This window comes from Ranitomeya variabilis, chromosome 5 (genome assembly GCF_051348905.1).
Source record: "Ranitomeya variabilis isolate aRanVar5 chromosome 5, aRanVar5.hap1, whole genome shotgun sequence".
NCBI lineage: Eukaryota > Metazoa > Chordata > Amphibia > Anura > Dendrobatidae > Ranitomeya > Ranitomeya variabilis.
This window is the reverse complement of record NC_135236.1, coordinates 584,019,493-584,043,488: the sequence shown is the minus strand read 5'-3', so window position 1 is coordinate 584,043,488 and position 23,996 is coordinate 584,019,493. Positions and strand designations below refer to the sequence as shown.

The 23,996-nt window shown below is 45.1% G+C and overlaps 1 protein-coding gene across 1 annotated transcript in view; it reads left to right on the top strand.

Annotated features, from left to right (window-relative positions):
- Positions 1-14,826, top strand: part of SLC4A9 (solute carrier family 4 member 9) — a 1,224,185-nt gene extending 1,209,359 nt beyond the window's left edge. The window contains exon 22 of the mRNA XM_077265989.1: positions 14,620-14,826. The gene's annotated coding sequence lies outside the window, so the exon portion shown is untranslated. The remainder of the gene's footprint in view (positions 1-14,619) is intronic.
- Positions 14,827-23,996: the final 9,170 nt, after the last annotated feature.

Below are 23,996 nucleotides of genomic sequence, written 5' to 3'. Positions count from 1 at the left end.
CAAAAAGCAAAAGGCAGACTTAGCTGATATAACTGGAACCAGGATCAGTAGACAAGAGCACAGCAGACTAGCTCTGATAACTACGTTGCCAGGCATTGAACTGAAGGTCCAGGGAGCTTATATAGCAACACCCCTAACTAACGACCCAGGTGCGGATAAAAGGAATGACAGAAAAACCAGAGTCAAAAAACTAGTAACCACTAGAGGGAGCAAAAAGCAAATTCACAACAGTACCCCCCCCTTAGTGAGGGGTCACCGAACCCTCACCACGACCACCAGGGCGATCAGGATGAGCGGCATGAAAGGCACGAACTAAATCGGCCGCATGAACATCAGAGGCGACCACCCAGGAATTATCCTCCTGACCATAGCCCTTCCACTTGACCAGGTACTGAAGCCTCCGCCTGGAGAGGCGAGAATCCAAGATCTTCTCCACCACGTACTCCAACTCGCCCTCAACCAACACCGGAGCAGGAGGCTCAGCAGAAGGAACTACAGGCACAATGTACCGCCGCAACAAGGACCTATGAAATACATTGTGAATAGCAAACGACACAGGAAGATCCAGACGAAAAGATACAGGATTAAGGATTTCCAATATCTTGTAAGGCCCAATAAAACGAGGTTTAAACTTGGGAGAGGAGACCTTCATAGGAACAAAGCGGGAAGAAAGCCATACCAAATCCCCAACGCGTAGTCGGGGACCCACACCGCGGCGGCGGTTGGCAAAGCGCTGAGCCCTCTCCTGTGACAACTTCAAGTTGTCCACCACATGATTCCAGATCCGCTGCAACCTATCCACCACAGAATCCACCCCAGGATAGTCAGAAGGCTCCACATGACCCGAAGAAAAGCGAGGATGGAAACCAGAGTTGCAGAAAAAAGGCGAAACCAAGGTGGCGGAACTAGCCCGATTGTTAAGGGCAAACTCAGCCAACGGCAAGAATGTCACCCAATCGTCCTGATCAGCAGAGACAAAACACCTCAAATAAGCCTCCAAAGTCTGATTGGTTCGCTCCGTCTGTCCATTAGTCTGAGGATGGAAAGCAGACGAAAACGACAAATCAATGCCCATCCTACTACAAAAGGATCGCCAGAACCTGGAAACGAACTGGGATCCTCTGTCTGACACAATATTCTCAGGGATGCCGTGCAAACGAACCACGTTCTGGAAAAACACAGGAACCAGATCGGAAGAGGAAGGCAGCTTAGGCAAAGGAACCAAATGGACCATCTTGGAGAAGCGATCACATATCACCCAGATAACGGACATGCCCTGAGATAGCGGAAGATCAGAAATGAAATCCATGGAGATATGTGTCCAAGGTCTCTTCGGGACAGGCAAGGGCAAGAGCAAACCGCTGGCACGAGAACAGCAAGGCTTAGCTCGAGCACAAGTCCCACAGGACTGCACAAATGACCGCACATCCCTTGACAAGGAAGGCCACCAAAAGGACCTGGCCACCAGATCTCTGGTGCCAAAAATTCCCGGGTGACCTGCCAACACCGAGGAATGAACCTCGGAAATGACTCTGCTGGTCCACTTATCCGGGACAAACAGTCAGGTGGACAAGACTCAGGCCTATCAGCCTGAAATCTCTGCAACACACGTCGCAGATCCAGAGAAATAGCTGACAAGATAACTCCATCTTTAAGAATACCAACAGGATCAGCGACTTCAGGAGCATCAGGCACAAAGCTCCTAGAAAGAGCATCGGCCTTCACATTCTTTGAACCTGGTAAATACGAGACAACAAAATCAAAGCGGGAGAAAAACAATGACCAGCGGGCCTGTCTCGGATTAAGGCGTTTAGCAGACTCGAGATACATCAGATTTTTGTGATCAGTCAAGACCACCACACGATGCTTAGCACCCTCGAGCCAATGACGCCACTCCTCAAATGCCCATTTCATGGCCAACAACTCCCGATTGCCCACATCATAATTTCGCTCGGCAGGCGAAAACTTCCTAGAGAAAAAGGCACAAGGTTTCATAACAGAGCAACCAGGGCCTCTCTGCGACAAAACGGCCCCTGCTCCAATCTCTGAAGCATCCACCTCAACCTGAAAGGGAAGTGAGACATCGGGCTGGCACAAAACAGGCGCCGAAGTAAACCGGCGTTTCAACTCCTGGAAAGCCTCCACGGCAGCAGGAGCCCAGTTAGCTACATCGGAGCCCTTCTTGGTCATATCCGTCAAAGGTTTCACAATGCTAGAAAAATTAGCGATAAAACGACGGTAGAAGTTAGCGAAACCCAAGAACTTCTGAAGACTCTTAACTGACGAGGGCTGAGTCCAATCAAGAATAGCTCGGACCTTGACTGGGTCCATCTCCACAGCAGAAGGGGAAAAAATGAACCCCAAAAAGGGAACCTTCTGTACACCAAAGAGACACTTTGAGCCCTTGACAAACAAAGAATTTTCACGCAAAATTTTAAAGACCAACCTGACCTGCTCCACATGCGAATCCCAATTATCAGAAAAAACCAAAATATAATCCAGATAAACAATCAAAAATTTATCCAGATACTTCCGGAAAATGTCATGCATAAAGGACTGAAAAACTGAAGGCGCATTGGAGAGCCCAAAAGGCATCACCAAGTACTCAAAATGACCTTCGGGCGTATTGAATGCGGTTTTCCATTCATCACCTTGCTTAATGCGCACAAGGTTGTACGCACCACGAAGGTCTATCTTGGTGAACCACTTGGCACCTTTAATCCGGGCAAACAAGTCAGACAAAAGCGGCAAACGATACTGAAATTTGACAGTGATCTTATTTAAAAGCCGATAATCAATACAAGGCCTCAAAGATCCGTCCTTTTTTGCCACAAAAAAGAATCCCGCACCAAGAGGGGAAGAAGACGGACGAATATGTCCTTTCTCCAGAGACTCCTTGATATATGAACGCATAGCGGTATGCTCAGGTACCGACAGATTAAACAGTCTTCCCTTAGGAAATTTACTGCCTGGGATCAAATCTATAGCACAGTCACAGTCCCTATGAGGAGGCAGTGCACTGGACTCAGACTCACTGAAGACATCCTGATAATCAGACAAATACTCAGGAACTTCCGAAGGCGTAGAAGAAGCAATAGACACAGGCAGGGAATCCCCATGAATACCACAACAGCCCCAACTAGAGATTGACATAGCCTTCCAGTCCAGGACTGGATTATGGGTCTGTAACCATGGCAGCCCTAAAACAACCAAATCATGCATTTTATGTAAAACCAGGAAACGTATCACCTCGCGGTGTTCAGGAGTCATGCACATGGTAACCTGTGTCCAATACTGCGGTTTATTTGCTGCCAATGGTGTAGCATCAATACCCCTAAGAGGAATAGGATTTTCTAATGGTTCAAGAGTAAAACCACAGCGCTTAGCAAATGACAGATCCATAAGACTCAGGGCAGCACCTGAATCAACAAACGCCATGACAGGATAAGACGACAGTGAGCAAATCAAAGTTACAGACAGAATAAATTTAGGTTGCAAATTACCAACGGTAACAGGACTAACAACCTTAGCTATACGTTTAGAGCATGCTGAGATAACATGTGTAGAATCACCACAGTAGTAGCACAAGCCATTCCGGCGTCTATGAATTTTCCGCTCATTTCTAGTCAGGATTCTATCACATTGCATTAAATCAGGTGTCTGTTCAGACAACACCATGAGGGAATTTGCGGTTTTTCTATCACATTGCACCGAATTAGGTGTCTGTTCAGACAACACCATGAGGGAATTTGCGGTTTTGCGCTCCCGCAACCGCCGGTCAATTTGAATAGCCAGTGCCATAGTATCATTCAGACCTGTGGGAATGGGAAAACCCACCATAACATTCTTAATGGCTTCAGAAAGGCCATTTCTAAAATTAGCGGCCAGTGCACACTCGTTCCAATGTGTCAGCACGGACCATTTCCGAAATTTTTGGCAATACACTTCAGCCTCGTCCTGCCCCTGAGACATAGCCAGCAAGGCCTTTTCTGCCTGAATCTCAAGATTGGGTTCCTCATAAAGTAAACCGAGCGCCAGAAAAAACGCATCAATATCAGCCAATGCCGGATCTCCTGGCGCCAGCGAAAAAGCCCAATCCTGAGGGTCGCCCCGTAAGAACGAAATAACAATTTTTACTTGCTGAGCAGAGTCTCCAGATGAACAGGGTCTCAGGGACAAAAACAATTTACAATTTTTCCTGAAATTCCTAAACTTAAACCTGTCTCCGGAAAACAGTTCAGGAATCGGTATTTTAGGTTCTGACCTAGGATTTCTGATAACATAGTCTTGTATGCCCTGCACACGAGTAGCCAGCTGGTCCACACTTGTAATCAAGGTCTGGACATTCATGTCTGCAGCAAGCATAGCCACTCTGAGGTAAAGGGGAAGAAGAAAAAAAAAAAAAAAAAACTCAGAATCTTCTTTCTTATAATCCCTCTTCTGCAATGCATTAAACATTTAATACTGGCCTGGCAAACTGTTATGACCCCAATGGCGAGGGTCTCAGAGGAACGTGGAAGTCTGCAGAATACAAAAATCCAGCTCATAGGGCAGTGGTAACTGGGTTGACCATATATCTACTCCTAACGCCAACACTAGAAGTAGCCGGGGATCATTCCTACGTTGATTCTAGATGACACGCGCCAGCCGGAGAATCTAGCTACCCCTAGTAGAGGAAAACAAAGACCTTTCTTGCCTCCAGAGAAGTGGACCCCAAAGCTGGATAGAAGCCCCCCACAAATAATAACGGTGAGGTAAGAGGAAATGACAAACACAGAAATGAACCAGGTTTAGCACAGAGAGGCCCGCTTACTGATAGCAGAATAAAGAAAGGTAACTTATATGGTCAACAAAAACCCTATCAAAATCCACACTGGAAATTCAAGAACCCCCGAACCGTCTAACGGTCCGGGGGGAGAACACCAGCCCCCTAGACCTTCCAGCAAAGGTCAGGATATAGATTTGGAACAAGCTGGACAAAAATACAAAACCAAAACAAATAGCAAAAAGCAAAAGGCAGACTTAGCTGATATAACTGGAACCAGGATCAGTAGACAAGAGCACAGCAGACTAGCTCTGATAACTACGTTGCCAGGCATTGAACTGAAGGTCCAGGGAGCTTATATAGCAACACCCCTAACTAACGACCCAGGTGCGGATAAAAGGAATGACAGAAAAACCAGAGTCAAAAAACTAGTAACCACTAGAGGGAGCAAAAAGCAAATTCACAACAGGTCCCCCCCAACGTACTCAGGACAAATTACACAACAACTTTCATGGTCCAATTTCTCCTGTTACCCTTGTGAAAGTAAAAATTTGAGGGTGAAAAGATAATTTTTGTGGAAAAAATGTTTTTTTTATTTTCACGATTCTACATTATAAACTTCTGTGAAGCACTTGGGGGTTCATAGTGCTCAACACACATCTAGATAAGTTATTTAAGGGGTCTAGTTTCCAAAATGGTGTCACTTGTGGGGGGTTTCCACTGTTTAGGCACATCAGGGGCTCTCCAAACGCAACATGGCGTCCGATCTTAATTCCAGCCAATTCTGCATTGAAAAAAGTCAAACAGCACTCCTTCCCTTCCGAGCTCTGCCGAGCGCCCACACAGTGGTTTACCCCACATATGGGGTATCGGCGTACTCAGGACAAACTGCACAATAACTTTTGTGGTCTAATTTCTCCTGTTACCCTTATGAAAATAAAAATTTAGGGGCGAAAATATCATTTTTGTGGAAAAAATATGATTTTTTATTTTAACGGCTTTACGTTATAAACTCCTGTGAAGCACTTGGGGGTTCACAGTGCACACCACACATCTAGATAAGTTCCGTAAGGGGTCTAGTTTCCAAAATGGTGTCACTTGTGGGGGGTTTCCACTGTTTAGGCACATCAGGGGCTCTCAAAATGCAACATGGCGTCCGATCTCAATTCTGTGTTGAAGAAGTCAAATGGCACTCCCTCTCTTCCAAGCTCTGCTGTGCGCCCAAACAGTGGTTTACCCCCACATATGGAGTATCGTCGTACTCAGGACAAATTGCACAACATCTTTAGTCATCTAATTTCCCCTGTTACCATTGTGAAAATAAACATTTGGGGGCAAAAACATCATTTTTGTGGAAAAAATATGATTGTTAATTTTCACGGCTCTACGTTATAAACTTCTGTGATGCACTTGGGGGTTCAAAGTGCTCACCACACATCTCGATAAGTTCCTTACAGGGTCTAGTTTTCAAAATGTTGTCACTTGTGGGGGGTTTCCACTGGTTAGGCACATTAGGGGCTCTCTAAACACAACATGGTGTCCGATCTCAATTCCAGCCAATTGAGTTGAAAAAGTCAAACGGCACTCCTTCTCTTCCAAGCTCTGCCGTGCGCTCAAACAGTGGTTTACCCCCACTAATGGGGAATCGGCGTATTCAGGAGAAATTGCACAACAAATTTTTTGGTTCATTTTCCTTTGTTAAAATAAAAAAAATTGATTCTGAAGTAAAATGTTTGTAAAAAGAAGTTAAATGTTAATTTTTTTCCTTCCACAGTGCTTTACTTCCTGTGATGCACGTAAAGGGTTAATAAAATTCTTGAATGTGATTTTGAGCGCGTTGAGAGTGTAGTTTTTAGAATGGTGTCAGTTTTGGGTATTTTCTGTCACAAACACCCCTAAAAGTGACTTTAAATGTGAGATGATCCCTAAAAAAAAAATGGTTTTGTAAATTTTGTTGTAAAAATGAGAAATTGCTGGTCAACTTTTAACTAGGGTTGAGCGAAACGGGTCGGCCATTTTCAGAAGTCGCCGACTTTTGGCAAAGTCGGGTTTCATGAAACCCGACCCGACCCCTGTGTGGGGTTGGCCATGAGGTCGGCGATCTTCTGAATCTGGTATCGGAATTCCGATACCGAGTTCCGATATGTTTGCGATATCGGAAATCGGTATCGGAATCCATATTTAAGTGTAAAATATAGAATCAAAATAAAAAATATTGATATACTCACCCTCGGACGCGCCCTGGTACTAACTGGCAGCCTTCCTTCCTAAGAATGAGCGCGTGAATGACCTGCGGTGACGTCGCGGCTTGTGATTGGTCGCCTGAGCGGTCACATGGGCGGCCGCGACCAATCACAAGCCGTGACGTCATCTAAGGCCCTTCACGCGCTCATTCTTAGGAAGGAAGGCTGCCGGAAAGAAGCCGAGGGTGAGTATATTCCTATTAGGTATATGCTCACCCTCGGACGCGCCCTGCTTCTTTCCAGCAGCCTTCCTTCTTAAGAATGAGCGCGTGAAGGGCCTTAGATGACGTCACGGCTTGTGATTGGTCGCGGCCGCCCATGTGACCGCTCACGCGACCAATCACAAGCCGTGACATCATCTAAGGCCCTTCACGCGCTCATTCTTAAGAAGGAAGGCTGCCGGAAAGAAGCAGGGCGCGTCCAAGGGTGAGTATATACCTAATAGGAATATACTCACCCTCGGCTTCTTTCCGGCAGCCTTCCTTCCTAAGAATGAGCGCATGAAGGGCCTTAGATGACGTCACGGCTTGTGATTGGTCGCGGCCGCCCATGTGACCACTCACACGACCAATCACAAGCCGTGACGTCACCGCAGGTCATTCACGCGCTCATTCTTAGGAAGGAAGGCTGCCAGTTAGTACCAGGGCGCGTCCGAGGTTGAGTATATCAATATTTTTTATTTTGATTCTTTATTTTACACTTAAATATGGATCCCAGGGCCTGAAGGAGAGTTTCCTCTCCTTCAGACCCTGGGAACCATAGTATCCCATTGCACTGCATTGGGTTTCGTGTTTCGGCCGACCCCGACCCCGACTTTTTTATAGGATCGGCCGATTTCACTTGACCCGACTTTTGAGAAAGTCGGGTTTCGTGAAACCCGACCCGATCCTATAAAAATAAAAGTCGCTCAACCCTACTTTTAACCCTTATCACTTCCTAAGGCCTGTCTCACACATCCAGATATTTCCGGTACTGGAAGAAACGGTTCCGGAGCTATCAGTGTCCGTGTGCGCACGTAGGCCATCTGTGTGCCATCGGTGTGTCATCCGTGTGCTATCGGTGTGTCCGTGTTTATCGTCTGTGTGCTCTCCGTGTATTGAAACAATTTGTTTCAATTTTAACCCTATGAATTTTAAAAAAGCACATGGACAGCACACGGACGGAATCCGTTTACACACACCCATTGAGTTTAATGGGTCTGTGTGATCCGTGCGCTCCCACGAACACTGACATGTCTCCATGTTTCGCACACGGACACACGGTCCGTGAAAACACGCTGACATCTGCAGAGACACATTTATTTTAATGTGTCTACGTGTGTCAGTGTCTCCGGTACGTGAGGAAACTGTCACCACACGTACCGGAGCCACTGATGTGTGAAACCGGCCTTACAAAAAAAAAAATTGTTTCCAAAATTGTGCTGATGTAAATATGACATGTGGGAAATGTTATTTATTAACTATTTTGTGTGACCTATCTCTCTGATTTAAGGGCATAAAAATTCAGAGTTTGAAAATTGCAAAATGTTACATTTTTTTGCCATATTTACATTTTTTTCATAAATAAACGCAAGTAATATCGAAGAAATGTTATCACTAACATGAAGTACAATATGTCACGAAAAAATAGTCTCAGAATAAGTGGGATCCATTAAAGCATTTCAGAGTTATAACCTCATAAAGTGACAGTGGTCAGAATTGTAAAAATTGGCTTGGTCATTAAGTACCAAATTGGCTCTGTCACCAAGGGGTTAAAAGTAAACAAGCTGAGCATAAAGCAGATCTGTCAGCTTTCACAATACAAAGAGCATAAATTATTAGATAACTCTCAATGACCAAATGAGACTGGTATATTAACTTCTTCCTGACATGTGACATAGATTTACATCCTGCAAATGTTTGGAGTGAGTTCAGGAGCTGAGCCAATTCCATACTGGCAAGGTGCTCACTGTTAGCTGGCTCCAAACTCTGCTGTTTAACTCCATTCGCAACATATGACATATGTTTACGTGTCTCTGCCTTTGATGTAGGCTTGCACACCAAACCTGCATATTACCTGGCAGATGATGGCTGATTTAATCAGTCATCATTTACCTTTATTAGCTGGAGTTGGAGCCGAGCTCCGCCCATGGCTGTTAAGCTGTTAAATGCTGCAGTTAGTATCTGACATCGGCATTGAACAGGTGTCAGCAGGGAGCATGTTATTTCACGTGTCCATTGACACTCCCATAATGTGATTGGGGGGGGCGCCGATGGGTTGTCATGACAGCTAAGAGACTGCTGATGGCCCCTGTGCTTGTCATGATGATTCTCCTGTGGCTAGCATCTATAGGAGAGTGGGGTTTCTACTAAAAATAGCAGTGCTAACTATTAAATACAGTCAAAATTAAAAAAAATAAAAAATTATGAAAAAAACCACAAAACTTCAAATCCTCTCCCTTTTACCCTATTAAACATAGAACAATTAATACATACTACACATATTTGGTATCACTGCTTTTGGAAAAGTCAGATCTATAAAAATATAAAACAAATTAGTCCAATTGGTAAACAGCGTAATGAGAAGAAACATTGAAACGTTTTAATTTTATTATGGTTGACACCACATTGCAATGAAATGTAATAAGAGACGATAAAAACACTGTATGTACCTAAAAATGGTGTCTGTAAAAATGACAGTTCAGGGTGCAAAAAATAAGCCCTCGCCAAGCCCCATATCCTGTAAATTGAAAGCATTACAGGTCTCGGGAAATGGTGACACATTAAAAAATGTATTTTTGGTGCAAATTTCCAAATTATTTTTTACCACTTAAATAAAAAAAAACAAAGATGTTTCCTATCTGCATAATTGTACTGACCTGGAGAATAATATTGCCAGGTCAGTTTTACTGTAAACGCGGTAAATTAAAAACGTAATAAAATAAAAAATTGTGAAATTGCACTTCTTTTGCATTTCTACGCATTTGAAATTTGTTTCCCATTTTCCAAAAATGGGAAATGGCCCTAGGGAGAAGACGTTGACCACTTAAATATCACTTGCATCACAAACATCACACTGCAGAGGCAGGGATGGAGAGACCATCCCGGTGATGATGGGTTGCCCTCTGACGATCCTTGTAGCTGGCATCTTTGTACTCCTACATAGGAGGTCATAGTTTCTGTCCCTTATACAATACCATACTATTAAAAAACACAAAAAATTAGCTTGTTTTAAGTTGTTATACATGCAGCACATAAATGCATGATCACATTGGCCATAAAACCTACAAAACCGACAAGAAACAAAATGAGCAAAAACCCTGCTGTAACTAAATAAGCAAAGAGCAAAATTGCATTTAAATAACAGAGTTCTTAGTAATACTGTTTTTTTTCCAAAATAGCATAAAATCCATCCCACCATCAACAAGGTGACTCTGATTGAGATGGTCCTACACTGTCTAATATTAAAAACCTTACCATTTGTCAGAGTTGACCTCAGTGTGTGAATAAAGGCAGACAAAACGACTGAGGCCCAACCAGTGGACACCAGTCTGGGGAAGCCTTTAAATGTAATTTTCTGCTCAGGAAAGGGAGACCACACCCCGGCTTGCACAGAATTAAAATGGAAATAAAAAATGTTTAGAGCATTAAAAAATAACAAACAATGTAAAAGTTTAAATCACCCCTTTTCTCAATTATAAAAATAAAGAAATAAAAAATAAGGATATTGGTACTACTGCATCCAAAATAGTTTGATATATGAAAATACAAAAACAATCAACTTATAAGTTAAACTCTTTAAGAAGAAAAACTATAGACCCCAAAATTGCAGTATTTCGGTCCCCACACCTTCCCAAAGGATGCAATAAGAAGCCATCAAAAACATTATGTACAATAAATGATAGGGATTGTAATGTACACAGTTTGTATTTGAAATCTGGTGACACATCAACTTTAACCCCTTCATGCCGCGGCCCTTTTTCGTTTTTGTGTTTTCGTTTTTCGCTCCCCTCCTTCCCAGAGCCATAACTTTTTTATTTTTCCGTCAATATGGCCATGTGAGGGCTTATTTTTGAACGACATCATTGGTTTTACCATGTCATGTACTAGAAAAAAATTCCAAGTGCGGTGAAATTGCAAAAAAAGTGCAATCCCACACTTGTTTTTTGTTTGGCTTTTTTGCTAGGTTCACTAAATGCTAAAACTGACCTGCCATTATGATTCTCTAGGTCATTACGAGTTCATAGACACCTAACATGTCTAGGTTATTTTTTTATCCAAGTGGTGAAAAAAAATTCCAAACTTTGCTTAAAAAAAAAAAAAAGTGCCATTTTCCGATACCCGTAGCGTCTCCAATTTTCGTGATCTGGGGTCGGGTGAGGGCTTATTTTTTGCGTGCCGAGCTGATGTTTTTAATGATACCATTTCTGTGCAGATGCGTTCTTTTGATCGCCCGTTATTGCATTTTAACGCAATGTCGCGGCGACCAAAAAAACATAATTCTGTCGTTTCGGATTTTTTTCTCGCTACGCTGTTTAGCGATCAGGTTAATGCTTTTTTTTAATTGATATATCGGGCGATTCTGAACGCGGCGATACCAAATATGTGTAGGTTTTTTTTTTTTTTATTGTTTTATTTAGGATGGGGCGAAAGGGGGGTGATTTAAACTTTTATATTTTTAATATTTTTTTCACATTTTTAAAAACTTTTTTTTTTCACTTTTGCCATGCTTCAATAGCCTCCAAGGGAGGCTAGAAGCAGGCACAGCCCGATCGGCTCTGCTACATAACAGCGATCATCAGATCGCTGTTATGTAGCTGAAATGCAGGTGTGCTGTAAGCGCCGACCACAGGGGGGCGCTCACAGCAGGCCGGCATCAGTAACCATAGAGGTCTCAAGGACCTCTATGGTTCCCTTCCTGATGCATCGTCGACCCCCGATCATGTGACGGGGGTCGGCGATGACGTCATTTCCGGCCGCCCGGCCGGATGCGGTAGTTAAATGCCGCTGTCTGCATTTGACAGCGGCATTTAACAGGTTAATAGCGGCAGGTGAATAGCGATTTCACCCGCCGCTATTAAGCGCACATGTCAGCTGTACAAAACAGCTGACATGTCGCGACTTTGATGTGCGCTCACCGCCGGAGCGCACATCAAAGCAGGGGACCCGACATGCGCAGTACATGTACGGCGCATGTCGCGAAAAGGTTAAAGGGAATCTGTCACCAGATTAGGCTGAAATTTCGGGACCCCATACTAGCAAATTTCTCGGGCCCCCTTGAGACTCCGCCCAGGCTCCACTCCAGCTCCGCCTCCACCCTTCGAACCTTTCACAGTCCCACCGCTCACTCTTGGAAAAATTCAACTTCTCCACCATGTCCTCATCTATCAGATATTAACAGCTCCCATCAAACACCAGATCGCATACATAGCCAGCAGCTTTTGTTCTGGCCAAAAGAATTTTTAAGCTGCCACCACGACACGGTAGACTCTTTTGTCCAAACCCTTCTCCAGTCTAACCTATTAAATATAAATATGTACCTCCTGCTCCCCCGACTCATTATATTTACATGCCCCTTCCTCCCAATTCATTGTCATGTCGTCTCTCTCCAACCCTCTCTTCATTATCAACAGCTCTACCCATTCAATACATCATTTACTCCCCCACCCTCAACATTCATTATTATTTGCTCTATCCCAATCATCATTTGCTTTCCCCACCCCCACCTTCAATTCAATTGCTGTCCCTCTTCCCTCACTCTCAATTCATCATTTGCAGTCTCCCATCCCCTCCCCCTCTTCATCATGTGCAGTCCCCTTCCCCCCACTTCATCATGTGCAGTTCCCTTTACCCCACTTCATCATTTGCAGTCCCCTTTACCCCATGTCTTCCTTTTCAGTTCCTTGTATCCCCCCACATGTGTAGTCCCTCTTTAACCTCCTCCCCACATCATCATGTGCAGCTCCACTTTAACCTGCACATCATCATGTGCTGTCCCCCTTTAACCCTTCACATCATGAAGTGCAGTCCCCCTTTAACCCCCCACATCATCATGTACAGTCCCCCTTTAACCCCCTCCCTACATCATCACGTGCAGTCCCCGTTTAACCCCCACATCATCATGTGCAGTCCCCTTTACCCCATGTCATACTTTGCAGTTCCTTTTAACCCGCACTTCATGTGCAGTCCCCTTTAACCCCCTCCCCACATCAGGTGTAGTCCCCCTTTAACCCCCTCCCCATTTCATGTGCAGTCCCCCTTTAACCCCCACATCATCGTGTACAGTCCCCCTTTAACCCCCCTCTCTACATCATCATGTGCAGTCCCCCTTACTCTTTCCCCCATCATCCTGTGCAATTCCTCCTCCTCTCACCCATTTAATTCATTTTGTACAGAAACCAAAAAATTTTGTGTACGTACCTCACAGTCGCTCCCCAGCAGCGCGGCTCTGCCTCCAGCATCCGGCACATGTCAGGTGGCACGTACGTGATGTCATCGAGTACGCACCATCACCTGACAGGAAGTACACAGAAGACGGAGGGAGCAGGAGCTGCGCAGACGACCGTGCACAGCTCCGGGAAAGCTCCTGGGCCCCTGCACCGACGTGTGCGCCACAGCGTGCACCACTTTGTTGCACGATGGGGCCCGATAAACCGTAGCACATAAGTGGGGCCCCGGACCTGGAGGCCCCTCTGTGTACTGCTGTTCACCGGGCCCCATACAAAAGTAAGGGCAGTAATGCCCTGATGGTGGCCCTGGATACAAGTTACGGCCACCACCTTTCAGTGCTTATATACTGCATTCTATAAATGCTGTGTATCTGCCCCCAGCCAGACCTGGAAGAGAAGAAAAATATCTTTTATTATACTAACCTGCGGGGCAAACCAGTCCGAGGGGTGTCGCTCTTCTTGGTCCGGCACCTCTCATCTTCTTACGATCGCCTTCCTCCTTCTTGGTTCATGTGGATGATGCACCCCTGCATCATCCACACAGTCAGCTCTTCGGAAGATGTACTTATCTGCCCTGTTAAGGGCAGAGCAAAATCCTGCAGTGCGCAGGTGCTGAGCCTCTTACCATTCCTGGTGCCGGCGCACTGCAGGACTTTGCTCTGCCCTCCACAGGGCAGATAAGTACACCTGGGCAGGAGCGCAATGCCAAGGAGACTGTGTGAATGAGGCAGCGACGCGTCATCCACACGAAGCAAGCAGGAGGACGGCATCGCAAGAAGATGGGAGGCACCGGACCAAGTAGAGAGACATCCCTCGGACCAGACCGCCCCGCAGGTGAGTATAATAAAAGTTATTTTTCTTCTCTTACATGTCGGGTTGGGGGCAGATATACAGCATTGTAGAATGCTGTATATAAGCCCTGAAAAGTGATGGCCGTAACTCGTATTGGCCTAACCTGGTGACAGGTTCACTTTAAGAGAAGTTTTCAATGTTATTATTCAGTTCAGTAATCTTGTAAGATTCCCCTAATGGCAGATTTGGGAGCTATAATCTTATTTATCATTTATTTTCATTTCATTTACATTTACTTATGTAGAAAGGAGAATTATGTTTATTGTTCTTTTGAATATTGTGGCAGTTTTTTTATACTATAATCAATTAAATTTACTTTCTTTTCCCCCCAGGGTGGAAGAAAGAACACTGCTGTATACTAAATTGAAATAGTGTACTTTTTATGAAAATGCAGTATTGAATCTTCTTTTTATTATTATTTTATTTTACAATAATTATAGGAATTGTACATCACATATTAAAAAGAATGCAACTTGACATGTATTGGCTTTTTAATGATGTTGTAAAATAATCTAAATCCTAGTTCTGTGAATAAAGAAAAGAAAAATGAAATGGTGACATTGAGGATTATTTATAAGTTGGGTTTTTTACAGGTTTTGTCAACATTAAAAAATTTTCTGACTAGGGTCAAATGGCCGTAGATTCTCTCATCTGAGAAAATCAAGCCAATTATGCAAATGACACTCTGATCAAACTCTTGTCAGAGTTTAATTGGAGTGTTAGGATACTATGATCAGATGAGAGATTCGGAGTAAACTATGAAGAAAATGGAGAAAAAAATGTCTACATCTTCTCTATTGTCAGTGAGTGGAAATCAGACTGCATTACGATGTCATCCAAGTGCAGTCTAATGACGTCCACACACTCATTGACTTGCATGGCCAAGTGTGATGAAAATATCGGCTCAAGCTCTGACATGCAGCAATTTATTTTTTTTCTTGTACCTGCTTGGTCTGAAGAAAACATTGCACATGTGCGCTGCCCCATAGACTAACATTGGCATGCTTGGCGATGTTTTTTCGATCATACTTGTGGATAATATTTGTGTCAATTAGTTGATAATTCTTGTACTCACTGGTAACTTACTCTTGTATTACAACTGACTTCCTGGTGAGCTTGTGATAGATGTCTGCAGGGGATTCACTAGCGTCAAATATCCGGGGTTCCTGCCCCCAACATTTTCCTCAGAGCCCCGGATATCACGCCAGATTTCTGTGGGGGCGACAGCAAATCAGGTGAAAGTTACTCTGCCTGTGCAGTGACTGCTGCCACCCCATTGCCCTGATCCATGCCTCTCAGGCCTGTGGTTTACCTTCCCTCTCTATGCCCGACTACTAATAGGAGAATGCGTTCTAGACATTGCATCCTCCTATCTCAGTGATCAGAGTAGCTTCTAGCGTCGGCTCTGGAGGGGGAGGGGCTCAAGTCACAGCACGTTGGAGAGCAGAGAGAACAGGTCTGATTTAGGCTGCTTTCACACATCAGGTTTTTTGTTTCAGGCACAATCCGGCAAAAAACGGATCCGTTTTTTTTACACGCCGGATACGTTTTTTTACCATAGAATTGTATTAGCGCCGGATTATGTCTGAAGGACATGCGTTTCATCCGTTTTGTGCTGGATCCGTCCCTTCAGGCTTTTTTGACGGACACAAAAAACGTCTCCTGCAACGTTTTTTCTGTCCGGCGAAAATGCCTGAAGGGACTTTTCCGTCAATAAACGCATCAAACTGATGTGTGAATGAACGATTCTGGCTGCCGAATCCGTTTTTACACATTGGGCATGCCCAGAAGCCTTGTTTTCGTTTCTGGTATGTGGAAATCTCTCTCGCTCTCTCTCTCGCTCTCTCTCTCGCTCTCTCTCTCGCTCTCTCTCTCCGTTTTTTAGCAAATTTGCCGGATTTAGCCTGAAAAAAAACCCCTGATGTGTGAAAACCCATATCCAGCTACATTGTGGAAAAACACTACATAGGATAACATAGAGGAGGTTTTTTTTGGCCTTGCAGCGCCGTTTATGGCTGTCTGCACGGTCTCCGTGTGAGTGCACATCTCTGCAGTCTGTGTGCAGCCACAGCCGGTTGTATTCAGCTCAGGGTGCGTCACTGCCTCATACCGTTCTATCCATTGTCCTTTTTTGCTATTAGTGCAGCCTGCTGCACATTTATTCAAATATTTCCTATTTGTGGCTTTCCACCCGTATCCAGCTAAATTGTGGGAAAACACTACATAGGATTACATAGAAGAGCTTTTTTTGGCCTTGCAGCGCCATTTATGGCTGTCTGCACGGTCTCCGTGTGAGTGCACATCACTCTGCAGTCTGTGTGCAGCCACAGCCGGTTGTATTCAGCTCAGGGTGCGTCACTGCCTCATACCGTTCTATCCATTGTCCTTTTTTGCTATTAGTGCAGCCTGCTGCACATTTATTCAAATATTTCCTATTAGTGGCTTTCCACCCGTATCCAGCTAAATTGTGGGAAAACACTACATAGGATTACATAGAGGAGCTTTTTTTGGCCTTGCAGTGCAGTTTACGGCTGTCTGCACGGTCTCCGTGTGAGTGCAGCTCACTCTGTAGTGAGTTCTGCAAAAAAAAAAAAAAATTAATAAAGTTCACCAAACACACCACTTTACAGTTGTGTAGGCCACATTAGCTCATATTAAAGTCTAGTCCACACTTTAGAAAATTAGTGTTTCTTATACCTGTTAGGAGCTGTTCAGGAATAAGCACACTAAGCCCGTAGTACTTTTCTGCTTATCTTTATCAGTCAACCAAGATGAAGAAGGCAGGGAGTAAGGCACGTGGGCGTGGGCGCGGAGCAGGGAGAGTACGTGGGGATTCTGTGCCTGCTGCGGGCACCGGTGACTATTCATCACCCAGTTTCAGCAGGGAACAGTCCTTCATGCGCAGCTTTGTAGGAGATCGCCGTACACAGCTGCTGCGTGAAGACCAAATTGAAGCCGTTGTCGGATGGATGGCAGCTAACGCATCGACTTCAATTAGTGCCACATCCTCTCAGGCACAGAGCACTGGAGAGCACCCATCTGTCTCTTCACCACCTGCCAAATTGCCCAGGCAGAGAGCGCAGGACAGGAGCCATCTCTACTTCTGTTCTCTGAATCTCTTGGCTTGGAAACAGGGGGCCAGCCAAGAAGCATTGGAGAAATGGAAGAAGAGGCAGTGTGCAGTGATGCCCAACAGCTTTGTCTCTCTGACTCTGAAGAGGCGGGTGGGCCAGTACCTCCGGTCACCACACCGCAGTACGCATCTGATGATGAGACTCAGGTGCCACTTTCTGGTGCGCACTGTGCTGCCAAGACTAACCAGGAGGAGCAGTTGGGGGCAGAGGGTAGTGTAGATTATGAGGTCCTTAACCCATCGTGGCATGAGGTACAGGAAGGTGGTGGGAGCAGCTCTGAGGAAGAGATTCCCCGAACGGGCCAAAGAGGGAGAGGGAGGGGGAAGACTGCGGAGCCTGTAGCCTCCACTTTGGCACCCGTTAGGAGCATGCCTCTTCCAAAAGCCAAAAAGGGCGCTCCCAAGACTTGCAGTGCCTGGTCCTTTTTTGACACAGTTGCAGCTGACATTTGCTTTGTCAAATGCAAGGTGTGTCATCAGAAAGTCAAAAGAGGGAGAAATGTCAGCAACCTCAATTGTCATGATCTCAATGGCAAGAGAACATAGCATCAGCATATATAGGAACTAGCTCTTGGAAGATGGGAACTGAGCTGACCATGAACTAAACCTAACGCACAACTAGCAGTGGCCGGGTAGCATGCCTACGTTGAATCTAGATGCCCAGCACCAGCCGGAGGACTAAATAATGCTAGCAGAGGAAAATATTAGTCCTAGCTCACCTCTAGAGAAATACCCCGAAAGGAGACAGAGGCCCCCCACATATATTGGCGGTGAATTAAGATGAAATAACAAACGTAGTATGAAAATAGGTTTAGCAAATTTGAGGTCCACTTACTACATAGCAGAAGACAGAAAGGACACTTTCATGGTCAGCTGAAAACCCTATCAAAACACCATCCAGAAATTACTTTAGGACTCTGGCATTAACTCATAACACCAGAGTGGCAATTCCTGTTCACAAGAGCTTTCCAGACACAGTAACGAAACTACAGCTGTGAACTGGAACAAAAATGCAAAAACAAACATGGACAAGAGTCCAACTTATCTAGTAGTTGTCTAGGAGCAGGAACAAGCACAGAGAGGCTTCTGGTAACATTGTTGACCGGCAAGCAACTAACAGAGAAGCAAGGTTATATAGCGACTCCCACATCTTGATGGGAACAGGTGAACAGAGAAGATGAAGACACCAGTTCAATTCCACCAGTAGCCACCGGGGGAGCCCAGAATCCAAATTCACAACAGTACCCCCCCCTCAAGGAGGGGGCACCGAACCCTCACCAGAACCACCAGGGCGATCAGGATGGGCCCTATGAAAGGCACGAACCAGATCAGAGGCATGAACATCAGATGCATTCACCCAAGAATTATCCTCCTGGCCGTATCCCTTCCACTTGACCAGATACTGGAGTCTCCGTCTGGAAACACGGGAGTCTAAGATTTTCTCCACAACGTACTCCAACTCACCCTCAACCAACACCGGAGCAGGAGGCTCAACGGAAGGCACAACCGGTACCTCATACCTGCGCAATAATGACCGATGAAAAACGTTATGAATAGAAAAGGATGCAGGGAGGTCCAAACGGAAGGAAACAGGGTTAAGAATCTCCAATATCTTATACGGGCCGATGAACCGAGGCTTAAACTTAGGAGAAGAGACCCTCATAGGGACAAAACGAGAAGACAACCACACCAAATCCCCAACACAAAGCCGAGGACCAACACGACGGTGGCGGTTGGCAAAAAGCTGAGTCTTCTCCTGGGACAACCTCAAATTGTCCACCACCTGCCCCCAGATCTGATGCAATCTCTCCACCACAGCATCCACTCCAGGACAATCCGAAGATTCCACCTGACCAGAGGAAAATCGAGGATGAAACCCCGAATTACAGAAAAACGGGGACACCAAAGTGGCAGAGCTGGCCCGATTATTGAGAGCGAACTCCGCCAATGGCAAAAAAGCAACCCAATCATCCTGGTCAGCAGACACAAAACACCTCAGATATGTCTCCAGGGTCTGATTAGTCCGCTCGGTCTGGCCATTCGTCTGAGGATGGAAAGCGGACGAAAAAGATAAATCTATGCCCATCCTAGCACAGAATGCCCGCCAAAATCTAGACACGAATTGGGTCCCTCTGTCAGAAATGATATTCTCAGGAATACCATGCAAACGAACAACATTTTGAAAAAACAGAGGAACCAACTCGGAAGAAGAAGGCAACTTGGGCAGAGGAACCAAATGGACCATCTTAGAGAAACGGTCACACACCACCCAGATGACAGACATCTTCTGAGAAACAGGCAGATCTGAAATAAAATCCATCGAGATGTGCGTCCAAGGCCTCTTAGGAATAGGCAAGGGCAACAATAATCCACTAGCCCGAGAACAACAAGGCTTGGCCCGAGCACAAACGTCACAAGACTGCACAAAGCCTCGCACATCTCGTGACAGGGAAGGCCACCAGAAGGACCTTGCCACCAAATCCCTGGTACCAAAAATGCCAGGATGACCTGCCAACGCAGAAGAATGAACCTCAGAGATGACTCTACTGGTCCAATCATCAGGAACAAACAGTTTATCAGGTGGGCAACGATCCGGTCTATCCGCCTGAAACTCCTGCAAGGCCCGCCGCAGGTCTGGAGAAACGGCTGACAATACCACTCCATCCTTAAGGATACCTGTGGGCTCAGAGTTACCAGGCGAGTCAGGCTCAAAACTCCTAGAAAGGGCATCCGCCTTAACATTCTTAGAACCCGGTAGGTATGACACCACAAAATTAAACCGAGAGAAAAATAATGACCAGCGCGCCTGTCTAGGATTCAGGCGCCTGGCGGTCTCAAGATAAATCAAATTTTTGTGGTCAGTCAATACCACCACCTGATGTCTGGCCCCCTCAAGCCAATGGCGCCACTCCTCAAAAGCCCACTTCATGGCCAAAAGCTCCCGATTCCCAACATCATAATTCCGCTCAGCGGGCGAAAATTTACGGGAAAAGAAGGCACAAGGCCTCATCACGGAGCAGTCAGAACTTTTCTGCGACAACACTGCCCCAGCTCCGATCTCAGAAGCGTCGACCTCAACCTGAAAAGGTAGAGCAACATCAGGCTGACGCAACACAGGGGCAGAGGAAAAACGGCGCTTAAGCTCCCGAAAGGCCTCCACAGCATCAGGGGACCAATCAGCAACATCAGCACCCTTCTTAGTCAAATCGGTCAATGGCTTAGCAATATCCGAAAAACCAGCAATAAATCGACGATAAAAGTTAGCAAAGCCCAAAAATTTCTGAAGACTCTTAAGAGAAGAGGGCTGCGTCCAATCACAAATAGCTTGAACCTTGACAGGATCCATTTCAATGGAAGAGGGAGAAAAAATATATCCCAAAAAGGAAATCCTCTGTACCCCAAAAACACACTTAGAACCCTTCACACACAAAGAATTAGACCGCAAAACCTGAAAAACCCTCCTGACTTGCTGGACATGAGAGTCCCAGTCATCCGAAAAAATCAGAATATCATCCAGATACACAATCATAAATTTATCCAAATAATCGCGAAAAATATCATGCATAAAGGACTGGAAAACTGACGGAGCATTTGAAAGACCAAAAGGCATCACTAAATACTCAAAGTGGCCCTCAGGCGTATTAAATGCGGTTTTCCACTCATCCCCCTGCCTAATTCGCACCAAATTATACGCCCCACGAAGGTCAATCTTAGAGAACCACTTGGCCCCCTTTATGCGAGCAAACAAATCAGCCAGCAACGGCAATGGGTATTGATATTTAACAGTGATTTTATTCAAAAGCCGATAATCAATACATGGTCTCAAAGAGCCGTCTTTTTTTGACACAAAGAAAAAAACGGCTCCTAAGGGAGATGACGATGGACGAATATGTCCCTTTTCCAAGGACTCCTTTATATATTCTCGCATAGCAGCATGTTCAGGCACAGACAGATTAAATAAACGACCCTTTGGGTATTTACTACCCGGGATTAAATCTATGGCACAATCGCACTCTCGGTGCGGAGGTAACGAACCAAGCTTGGATTCTTCAAAGACGTCACGATAGTCAGACAGGAACTCAGGAATTTCAGAGGGAATAGATGATGAAATGGAAACCACAGGTACATCCCCATGAGCCCCCTTACATCCCCAGCTCAACACAGACATAGCTCTCCAGTCGAGGACTGGGTTGTGAGATTGCAGCCAAGGCAATCCTAGCACCAAATCATCATGTAGATTATACAGCACCAGAAAGCGAATAATCTCCTGGTGATCCGGATTAATACGCATAGTTACTTGTGTCCAGTATTGTGGTTTATTATTAGCCAATGGGGTGGAGTCAATCCCCTTCAGAGGAATAGGAGTCTCCAAAGGCTCTAAATCATACCCACAGCGTTTGGCAAAGGACCAATCCATAAGACTCAAAGCGGCGCCAGAGTCGACATAGGCGTCCGTGGTAATAGATGACAAAGAGCAAATCAGGGTCACAGATAGAATAAACTTAGACGGTAAGGTGCAAATGGAAACAGATTTATCAAGCTTTTTAGTGCGCTTAGAGCATGCTGATATAACATGAGTAGAATCACCACAATAGAAACACAACCCATTTTTCCGTCTAAAATTCTGCCGCTCGCTTCGGGACAGAATTCTATCACACTGCATACTCTCTGGCGACTTCTCAGTGGACACCGCCAGATGGTGCACTGGTTTGCGCTCCCGCAAACGCCTATCGATCTGAATAGCCATTGTCATGGACTCATTCAGACCCGCAGGCACAGGGAACCCCACCATAACATCCTTAATGGCATCAGAGAGACCCTCTCTGAAAGTCGCCGCCAGGGCGCACTCATTCCACTGAGTAAGCACAGACCATTTACGGAATCTTTGGCAGTAAATTTCCGCTTCATCTTGCCCCTGAGATAGGGACATCAAAGTTTTTTCTGCCTGAAGCTCCAAATGAGGTTCGTCATAAAGCAACCCCAAGGCCAGAAAAAACGCATCCACATTGAGCAACGCAGGATCCCCTGGTGTCAATGAAAAAGCCCAGTCTTGAGGGTCGCCCCGGAGCAAGGAAATCACAATCCTGACCTGCTGTGCAGGGTCTCCGGCAGAGCGAGATTTCAGGGACAAAAATAATTTGCAATTATTTCGAAAATTCTGAAACCCAGATCTATTCCCCGAGAAAAATTCCGGCAAAGGAATTCTCGGTTCAGATACAGGTGCATGACAAACAAAATCTTGCAAATGTTGTACCTTCGTGGTGTAGAGATCAGACTGAACCAAAGAATCCATTTTGTCTTCCTCCTAAGACCCCTATGAAGCACCACGTCCGACCTCTCTACCCGTTCCAGCGATTACAGATAGACTTTATCCAGCTGCCAAAAAGTAATGGGTATGAGTATGTGCTGGTGTGTGTGGACATGTTCTCAGGGTGGCCAGAGGCCTATCCAGTTCGGAAGGCTTCAGCTAAAAACACTGCTGTAAAGCTAGTTGCCGAACTGATACCCCGTTACGGTCTCCCTGAAGTGATCGAGTCAGATAGGGGTACTCATTTTACTGGAGAAATATTTCAAAATGTACTGAAAATGTTGGGTGTTGAAAGTCAGTTACACACTCCGTATCATCCTCAAAGTTCTGGTAAGGTGGAACGCATGAATGGAACTTTAAAATTAAAAATACAGAAAGCCATGGCTGAAACAGGAAAGCCTTGGACAGAATGCCTTCCACTGGCCCTGTACTCAATACGCAATACCCCAAGGGGTAAGACTAAACTGTCTCCATATGAAATTTTATTTGGCAGGACTGCCAATTTAGGATGTTATTTTCCACAACAACTTGTATTAAATATTGAGTCATTGACTTCTTATGTACAAAATCTTCAGAAACAATTAACTAAGGTGCATGCACAAGTTTTTGCTTCCCTTCCAGATCCTGACAACACTGAAGGAAGTCACAAGTTGGAACCAGGTGATCAAGTCTATGGAAAAAGACACACCAGAAAGGCTCTTGAACCAAGATTTGACGGACCCTTCCAAGTCCTGTTGACAACACCTACATCAGTCAAGCTTGAAGGAAAGGCATCATGGATACATGCAAGCCATTGCAAAAGAGCAGTATAAAACTCATGATATTGATGTTAATAGTATTAACCACAACGAAGGCATGGGAAAGACTAAATTCTCTAACCCCTTTGAACAATAGATTCGTACAACATCATAGAAAATTAGTGCATGATTTGTTAAATAATATGCAACCTTTGGCAGATTGTTGGATCTGTACCCATTCACCAGTATCAGCTACAAGTATACCTTTTCTAGCAGTTCCCGTGTCAGCAGAAGAAATATTCGCTTGGCCTGATTGTTCAGACAAACTGGCCAACAACCAAACTGGTAATACTAGGCTGTGGAATACTACAATCGCCATACCAATTGTGGGATGGGTAGAATTTCCTTGGTGGCAGGGTAATCTCTCAGGGAGTAATACACATCTACAATATTTAGCATTCAGGGGAGGAAAATGGGTACCTAGAGATAAGACTAGATTAACTGATTTAGGACAGGTCCCCACAGAAAATC